This window comes from Aptenodytes patagonicus, chromosome 16 (genome assembly GCF_965638725.1).
Source record: "Aptenodytes patagonicus chromosome 16, bAptPat1.pri.cur, whole genome shotgun sequence".
NCBI lineage: Eukaryota > Metazoa > Chordata > Aves > Sphenisciformes > Spheniscidae > Aptenodytes > Aptenodytes patagonicus.
This window is the reverse complement of record NC_134964.1, coordinates 13,816,500-13,824,594: the sequence shown is the minus strand read 5'-3', so window position 1 is coordinate 13,824,594 and position 8,095 is coordinate 13,816,500. Positions and strand designations below refer to the sequence as shown.

The 8,095-nt window shown below is 43.2% G+C and overlaps 1 long non-coding RNA gene across 4 annotated transcripts in view; it reads left to right on the top strand.

The window, feature by feature from the left end:
• The window catches only part of LOC143167985 (uncharacterized), a 46,744-nt gene that overhangs the window by 31,285 nt on the left and 7,364 nt on the right, over window positions 1-8,095 (top strand). For 3 of the 4 annotated variants that reach the window (XR_012996648.1, XR_012996647.1, XR_012996645.1), the window contains exons 5-7: window positions 3,645-4,274; window positions 4,796-4,909; window positions 7,409-7,519. This is a non-coding gene — a long non-coding RNA (uncharacterized LOC143167985). The remainder of the gene's footprint in view (window positions 1-3,644; window positions 4,275-4,795; window positions 4,910-7,408; window positions 7,520-8,095) is intronic. The other variant, XR_012996646.1, reaches the window with a different exon arrangement.

The window sequence follows — 8,095 nt, the reverse complement described above, 5'->3', positions numbered from 1 at the left end:
CCTTGTCCTCCTTTTTGGTTGAACAGTAGACTCATACCAAACAGACTGCACTCAAAAGAGGCAGAAATTGTGAATCTGAATTCCTTTCAGCTCTTGTATGTCCAGCACTGGAGTCCTGTGTTAATATTTCTCCATGCTCATGCTGTTCAGGGAATTCAGGTCCCTCAGGTTTCCTGCTTCAGGCCCTTCACCAAGTCTCTCCTCATTTCTTAACAACTGTCCTCTCAGGACAGTAACACCAACTGCAATTAAGAGAGGACTACCGGACTGCTAGAGCAATGAATGTAACACCAATAGGACACCACAACTACTCCATACAGAATGGGCAAATGTTATTTTGGGTTGTAGTGCCAAAACTATATTTGTGGACACTGTCAGTGAGTGCTTCATGAAACCACTAGTTAGGGTGAAGGAAAAACAGCATTGACTTAACCTGGTTCAAATACAGCTGTGGACATAGTTGAAAATAAAGCAGTTTAAGAATTGACCTATGACAATACATGTAATATAACATCCTTGGAAGAGTTAAAATAGCCCCAAAAATCCAATATGATTGTGTTGATAAAGCACATAGAAATAAGGAATCAAAGGGAAGCAGTTCAGTTTTAGTAGACTGAAAACCACTTAATGATACCATAGTAGTGGTCCAGGGCAAAGGCATGCTAAGTATCAGAAAAGAACTGATAAAAGGCAACAGTCGCTTCGTCATAGAAACCAATCAGGTTAGTCAAGCATGATTACTTTCCCTGGTAAATACATGTTGGCTGTTCTCGGTTATCTTCTTGTCCTTCACATCCTTAGCAATAAATACCAAGAGGACATATTCTGTGATCTTTCAAACAACTAAAGTGAAATTGAGCAGCTTACAGTTTCACTGATCCTTCTTCCTGCCTTTTTTAAAGATGGGCATAACATTAGCTTTTTTCCAGTCATATGGGACCTTCCCTGTGTGTCATCATTTTTCACCAATGATAAACATAGGCCTTGTAATTACACAGGGGAACTCCTTCAGCACCCTTTGATGAGTCACACCCAGTGCCATGGATATGAATACATCCAGCTTCTCTTAGTAATTCCAGCTTCACTAAGTAGCAGGTGGACTAGACAGAAGCAAGGACTTCCCCACTGTTGGTTATCCCTTTCCTTCTCAAGCTCTGTTGGAAGATGCAGATGCCTGGGGACAAGCTTTGCCTATGGAGACTGATGCAGAAAAGGTGCTGCATATTTAAGTGCTTTCTGTACCATCTCTCACTAGGTGGACTCCCACATTCAGTGGTAGACACATATTTTCTCTGAACTCCCTTCTGCATCACCCATGCAGAACTATTATGCTTAATGTCCCTAAGCGCCCAAGCAATGTTTTATATTCCTATTTGGTTTCCAGTCCTTGCCTCCACCTCTTGTATACTTTTGTGTTTCAGTTCATCAAGAAGTTTGCTGCTTAGCTAAGATGAAATTCCCAGTCTTCCTGCAGAGCAAGGTAGTTTGTTCCTGAGGTCTCAATAATTTTCCTTTAAACCCTAGCCATCTCTCCTGAGCATTCTTCTCTTTCACAGCTGCTGCCAAGCATGTTCTAACTAGCAGTTCCCTGAATACAATGAATTCTGGTCTTATGAAATCTGGAGTGCTAATTCTGTTGCTTACCTCCCCAGCTTTCCACTAGATTCTTCACTCAGTCATCATGCGGTTGCTACAGCCTGAGCTGCCATCTGGGATCATATTTATCACTAGTTCATCCCTGCTTCCAGTACTCAGCATTGCCCGTCCAGTATTTACATTAGGATATTGTCATTAGTACATCTAAGAACTTCCGGCATTCCTTGCCCACTGCTGTTGCCCTCCCAGCAGATGTCCACATGACTGAAATCCTCCCTAAGGCAGAGGAGACTTCTGCCTTTCTACTAGTTGTAGAAATCCCCCTTCACTACTTTGTCTTGGTCAGGTGGTCTATAACAGACCCCATCACAACATCCCTCATGTTCCTCCCATCTCTGGCAGCATGTCTACAGTTTCACACTGGAGCTTTGCACAATCAAGGAGCACTTCAACATAAAGCATAAATGCTCCCCATCTTCCCTGTCTATTCCTCCTAAACAGTCCATACTGTCCCATGACCATGTTCCAGTAGTGCACACTATCCCACCATATCTCCATGATTCTGACCATATTCCCCTTCTCCCTTGCAAAATTCTTACATTTGCAACTATTCCTCTGTCACTTTTGGGCTTAAGTCCTCTTCCCATGATGAAGCTGATTTCACACCCTTGTCATCAGGTTAGTAGTCTCATTGCAAAGACCTCTTTCCTTCTTAGTCCTTAAATACAGATGTCCAAAAAACTAGAGGAACTCAAGGATGAAGTTGGTAAGCTTCCAAACATGGTGTGGAAGCTCCTACTTAAAAATCCATTTGGATATCACAGGACTGCCAGGTGACTAATGTAATCCCATGGTGTTAAAAGGGCTTATGGGGAAATCAAGGGAACTACAGTGCAGTAAGGCTGATGGCTATACTGGACAAATCAGTGGAAATTATAATATAGAACAAAATTAACGGACACAGGAAAAAGTGACAGTCTTTCACTTCCCCACTTTCAAGGGAAGTCTTACTTCACAAACCTGCTTGCTTCTTTGAAGGCCAGACAAGGCATGTAGATTTAGCTATCAAGACTGCATCTGTAATGCTAAATAAATCTGCTCCTGAGTGCAGTCTCTGGTATCAGACAAAATGGTGCTGGATGCCTTGCAGCCAGCCCTCAGTGCTTGTCATCATCAGAATTGTCTGGCTGCATCAGCACTGCATAACCCTTGGCTTGGGTGTCTGCTGTTTAGCAAATGCTTACCTTCCCTTTCACACCAACTAAATAAAGTATAAAGCTGTAGCCTCTCCCCTGAAGTTTTTAATAGGTGACATTAAACAATGGTATGGAGGGAAAATTGTAAACTGCAGCACTGGCATCTGTGTGCACATTATTCACAAAAATGGAGCATTAGCTGTCAGAGCAGTTTTCAAAGGGAAAACCCCTTACCCTTTGGACTAGATTTGGAGGGATTAGAAACTGAGAAGGAAATTGTGAGAAAATATATAGAAAAAGACTGGGAGGCCAACATAGGAAGTTCAGGGGAACTTTCAGAAGAAAACAGGACCTAAACTTTTACCCTTTCCTCCAGATGTTCTTTCTGAAAGATAAAGATTATATTAATTCATATTTGCAGGCAAACTAACTTGAAGAATTTTCTTCCACAGATTTAAAAATCCTGGTCATATGGACACTCAGGTATCTTGTAAAAAGCTCTGGGATACACACTCTGGATTTGTTTTAATTCATAGAGATTATCAATCCCACCCAAGTGATAAATTTCTGTGACATGATCTATTGGGCGTTCCAGCTTCTTGCAAAGGAGTACTCTGTAATTTGAATTACCGGATCCAGACTCCATACAGATTTAGCTCCACAGTTCTCAGTGAGTTAGGCCACAGAAAACTGGCCAATTTCCTCTGTCCCAGCATGGGACAGCCAAGACAACACCTGTCCTTGGGAAGAGGGATCTGCTGAAAGAGGCAGCAATGTCCTGATGGAAAACAAAGAGGGAAATGGATACTGCCAGCCATTGACTTTCTGCCACTTCTGTTTCCATCCCTACAGGGCCTGGAGTCCACTGGGACTAGAAGCAAACCACAGCACAGTCAGAAGAGGCAGAATGAGAGAAATCCCTGGATACAGATTGTCCTGCATAGACATACGGTGTGGGCAAAACGCTGGAGTGATGACATCCAGGCATGCTGAAAACAGATCCCATCCCACTTTCTTTAAGTCCCTACAATGTGATTTCCTCTCCCTTGTGTTCAGTGAGCATGAGCTGGGGAGAAAGAGGGACACTCATGAGCACAGGTGAAGTGTGAAAGTGCTGTCAAAGGCTCTTGAGTTTGTTGCCCAATGCAAACTTCACTCTCCGCTCTGCTTCTTAGAGCAGCATTGTCAGCCTTGTAACCTGTCTAGTTAGAAAGAAATTCCAGGACCAGCATCTCCATGTCATTGTCACAGAACCACCTTCAGGCCTCCTGCTTGGGTCCTCCACTCCTTCCACCCTGGACCAAGCTGAACAGGACCTCCTGGCCAGTTGCAATAACAGGAAAAGAAGCATGGTTGCAAGCCTCTGGCCTCCATTTCAGGCCCATTGGTCTTCTTTTCTGCCCAGAGAGAAGCAACTGAAGCAAACTCAGTTGGACCATGTGGGAATCAACCAGCAAAGTTCAAGAAGGCATCTCCTTGGGGGTGAGTACGTGCTGTGTAAAATGTAACCTTGGCAGCAGTGAATTCCAGTACAGAAAGGTAGCTGAGTTGGTGAGCTCCCATGTAAGTCTTTGAAGGAGCACAGCATCAAGGTCACCCTCACACAGCTCATGCTTTCACAATAGCATTGGGTACCTTTGTTACTCTCATTAGATCCTTTACCCATGCAGTTATCCTAGAGCAGCTGCACCATGGATTTCACAGACATTTTGAGGTGATGTGTTCAAGTCAGGTGGGCAGCCAGTTGGTGGATATCAAAACAGAATGTCCTGATCCATGGAATCTCCCCACCAAATGGAGGGTGCTTTCCGAAAGATAAGTAGTTTCCTCCTTTGCACTGAGCTCGCCCACTCTTTTCATGTGACTTTTCCTGAAGATTGACACCAATGGTATTAAATTTTCACCCCCTGCAAAAGTGGAGAGATTTCATTCACATAAGCAATTAGCAGGATATCTCAAGATGGCACTGATCTCACCCTGTCCCTTCAATGTCATGTCATCAGCAGGTACCCTAGCAGAAGTCTTGGCAAGTTTTCCTCTTGTCCTAAAGGAGCTTGATGCAGAAGAAACAGGGGAGTCAAAGACTGCCTAGGGCAGCAGCCTGCAGCTGTGACCAGGTAAGCCCACCTGTACTGTTTATGGTGCACAGCATGCAATTCATGGTCTTCTCACCCACATGGGATCTGTGAACCTCCTATGTGAGGCCCATAACGCCCATTTAAAAAGAGATCCCTTTGTCATCTCCCCCCCATTAGTCAGCCCTAGGAGGCTGGAGAGAGCTGAGAGCTGCTCAGCTTCTGCTCAGGTAGGAAATCTGCTCTTGTGGATCAATGTTTTCCCTATGATACATTTGTGAAAGTATGCTTTTTTTCCTTAGGCTGCTCTGTTATGTTTGGGTTAGGCCATTTATAGTTCTCTAGTAGGCTATGAGATCTTTGATCAGCTTTAACAGCTTTTTTTGTTAAATCTTGCCTCCAGCAGCATAGTGAAGACTCCTTTCATCATCCTGAGAATTTTAGCTGAGAAGTTAAATATTCAAAATTTGTGACTTTTTCCATGTTGTCTACATTGTAGCTTATGGTGAGATGAGCCATCAACTCTCACGTATCAGACAGGGTGAGAAACCCGGGTAGTGAGATAGATCAGATTATTTGCGTCCTACAGAAGCCACAGGGAGCACTGTGCAATCTGAGTTACATGAACAAAGTGTCTGTTCTGCAGAGACTACCAACAAATAACTGGATGCATTTAACAGTGCTTGAGGTTTTTAGGTGGGCTGTTTTTCAGGAGGAAGAGGTCTAATTCAATCCATATTCATACATCTGCATAGACCAGATCCTGAGCAAATAATGCAAACTGAAACCCAGCTGGAGACTAGAGCATGATGCAGATACTTGTAAGGTATTGCAGACAGAAAGCTGATTTTGAACCAGGGTTACTTGCCCTAGTTGATTGCTGATGAGGCCACTAGGTTCTTCTGCAGAGACCTCCCAACAGCTTCTCATTTCTGAGAGTACAGGCAGCAGGGAAAAAATTATTCAGCTTGAGCTAATTTCTTTTCCTGCTTTTATTTCTGCAGGCTCTTTCTATTTAGGATGCTGAGACGCTGCCTTCACCTCTTTCATTTCCCCCATGTCTGCTAAACTGTTTAGCATTATGCCCGGAAGAGTGAATGGCAGCCATTGCCTAAGCCTTCCTCTTAGGTATCAGTTAGTATTTGCAGGAATCTTTCAAAAAGGATGCTGTTTCACCATGGATTGCCTGAATTCACTTCCACTGGGAAATGAGTATTTAGTATCAGTGTCCTTATATTCTAGAAAAAAATATTTTGCTGAGTGCCTTGATTCTGCCTTAAAAACATGCATGGCAATGTGAGACCTAGCTACTAAAAGATCACTTTCTGGTCTAATGCTTTTTCTTGCCAGATTCTGTAACTCATACAGAATGGAATAGTATCCCCCTCAGGATAAATGGCATTATTTTTATTCTGGAATCAGGGTATTAACATATAGCACTTTCCAGGTTAAAAAAAAAACCACCATCACCCCAAAACAACAGAGGCTGGGATAGTGACAGACCCTTTCCCGGGAGATAGAAAAATCATGTGGAATAGAGCTACATTTATGACTCTTCTAGAAAGAATAATGATATAGGATAGATTCTGAAGTTCCCTGACTTGCTCATGATTTTCCCAACAAAAAAGAACTCAAATCGCTCCTTGCAGGATTTTCAGCTTGCAAGTGCTGTGTTGGTCATGCTGTCATTATGGTAGGGCCTGCCTAGACAGATCAGTTTGCTTTGTAGCCTGTGATGGACAGTCTGACAGAGAATGCCCAGCCTCTGCTGTAGCAGCATTTCTGCTGCCCTCTGTGTAAAATGAGAGCTCACAGGAATGTTAACATAGGACAAGCAGAAATGTCAGAACATTGCTCTGTAGCAAAACTGCTCATCCCTACAATTCTGCTAGGATGTGGTTGGACACTGAACCCTGGAGATGGTAGGAGCACATTTTCCATATTAAAAGGTTATTTATCAATTCAGTGTAGATCTGCTAAGGTGCATGCTTTCAATGTTATGTGCAGAATGTGCTCAGTCTGTATTTTTGATGTGTCATCTGGTTAGGAAATGTGCAATTAACCTAACATTTCTGATAAATGTGGCTGAAGGAATGGGCTGAGAAAATTGCTGGAAGCAGTAAATGATTTCCCAGGAAGAACTACTGAGGATCATAACTGATGAGACTTAAAACCTGCAGGTTGAAAAGCAGTGTGGGCCATCCATTCTTTACCATGGCAAATATAAGCAAAAATTTCTGGGTCTACGTGTGAGCACTTGTGAAGACAAGCTGATGTCACAGGCTGACCATGAAGGGGCTATAATGGCCTTGTTATCGCCTGCTCCTTCTACTCTATTCAGAAACTAATTTCTGCTGATTTTAATGCAGTTGTGATTTACCTTCACTGCATGTCAAGGAAAGTGAATGCGTCTGTCCTAGGGGGAACTTTGATGACAAATTTGTGTTTCCCACAGAGTGGTATTCTTGGAAGTCCTCAGAATAAGTTAACTGAACATGAGAGGCAAATAAACCATTACTTACACTCCTCCTGTCTCCACAGCTAACATCAGCGGAAGAGATCTGGGCAGTAGATTCAGGCCAAGGAGATGATACTCAGGATGCCCTTTCTATCACCCACCAAAGCAGCTGAGGGGCTCCTGTTACAGAGCAGGTGAGTGGGGTGGGCAAACTGGGAGACCACTGGGTAGAAAAAGGTAATTGAAACAGCACATAGCCGGAAGAGGAGGAAGGAAGGGCAAAGAAAAGAAACTAAGGAAGGAGCATGGTATTAACCCCTGCAGGCAATGTAGCACAACCTAAAATAAGCTGTACTTGTGAGATCAAAGGTCCATATAGCCCAACTTTCTGTCTTTGAAAGTGATGCCCAGGAAAGAGTGGCATCTTGCCTAAGGCAACATAGAGCAGCGCTTCTCTAAAACTCTTCCAACTCCCAGTAACTTCTAGTTAGGGAAGCCCTGAGCAGGACACGATGTCTGGGTGTTTAAGAGCTCATGGTGGATTTTTAACTGACAAATTTGTTCAAACACTTTTTGAACCCATGACCTGTTCTCCGAATGTATAGCATGCTACTGTGATCCTCTACTGAGGCTAACTCATAGAAAGCAAACATCCACGTATGCAGTTCAATTCACTTTGTTATTATCTTTGACTAAGTGTTACAAATACATATCTTCTTCGCACCTCATCCAAATTTTCATATGAAGTCACATATTTGAGGAAGTAAAAA